Source organism: Aplysia californica, unplaced genomic scaffold, assembly GCF_000002075.1.
Source record: "Aplysia californica isolate F4 #8 unplaced genomic scaffold, AplCal3.0 scaffold00019, whole genome shotgun sequence".
Taxonomy (NCBI): Eukaryota; Metazoa; Mollusca; class Gastropoda; order Aplysiida; family Aplysiidae; genus Aplysia; species Aplysia californica.
In genome coordinates, this window is record NW_004797289.1 from 1,038,979 (window position 1) to 1,040,241 (window position 1,263).

Here is a 1,263-nt window from a genome sequence, read left to right on the forward strand (position 1 = left end):
TTAGATAGATAGATAGATAGATAGATAGATAGATAGATAGATAGATAGATAGATAGATAGATAGATAGATAGGTAGATAGATAGATAGATAGATATCCTGGCAAAAGAGAGCAAAAATAATATGTCATATCAAAATGAAATGGTCGATTTAAGCATTAGGATTAACCATGTCGTTACCATTCTTCCCCGTCTTTGTCTAAAAGGAATCTCAAGTTTGCTTTAAACAAGGACATCCTATTAGTGTCCCTTTTTTTGGCTGATCAATTTTTCTTCAATGCCTACTTTTCTGCTGGAAGTAAAGTTAAGGTCAATCAATACTTCAAGCTGATTAAATGACTGTTCAGAAGAGGGATTTTATGTTTCAGAAGTTTAATACCAAGGTCACTTATAATACTTTTCGAATCTCCGAGTGTAAATAACTTAGATGTAATTATTATCTCTGCTTACCAGTAAGTCTGCTTGCAATCTTTTTACAAATTCTTCGAAACAATTTAAATAATTAAGAATGCGGGTTACATTAATATTGGATTTCAGGGTCATCCCAGTATGTGGGGGATAGAGAAGAATGATGGGTGTAGATTGAGAAAAAAAAGACTGTCCCATTCGAGAATCGACTTAACGTCTGTCACATGAGACCGCAAAGTGCATACTACATCACACATCTCTCTAGGCTTTATGTCTCGTACTGTGTCATTTGCGCGGGCAGTGGCGTGTGATTTTTGTTTACAAGTTTCGGCTCGAGTGAAATGACATTGACCTTTTTCTCTTACCGGTTTGTGTTTGGGTAAAATGACTTTTTGAGTTTTCTCTTGGCGATTTCTGTTAGACGTGTGACATTACGTTTTCATTTTTATCTTATTGGTTTCTGCTAGTTTGCTTTTTTTCTCTTGCTTTTTTCCTGCTAGATTGAAATGGTGCAGGGTCGAAGGGGACCAAACCTCATAATGTCAGCGCCAAGAGTACCTTGATCTGTTACAGCTTGCAAAAAGGAGTCATCACAGTTCAGCCTTTCCATCGATTCCATAAAGATGCTGCTAACCGTTCCGTCAGACACCAAATCGAAGTATTTCTTGTATGCAACATTGCTCGGGCACAGAGAAAAGTTTTGAATGCCAGACCACCAAATAAGTTTGAAGTGAAATATGTTCCCCTCTACTTACTTACCTTTTCAAAATGTATGCTTCCCGGGAAGCTGAGAATGTTTCGGAGTGTTCTATGGTCTGCTGGGGTAATAATATAGTGTAAAGCGCATAGAGCCTGCTG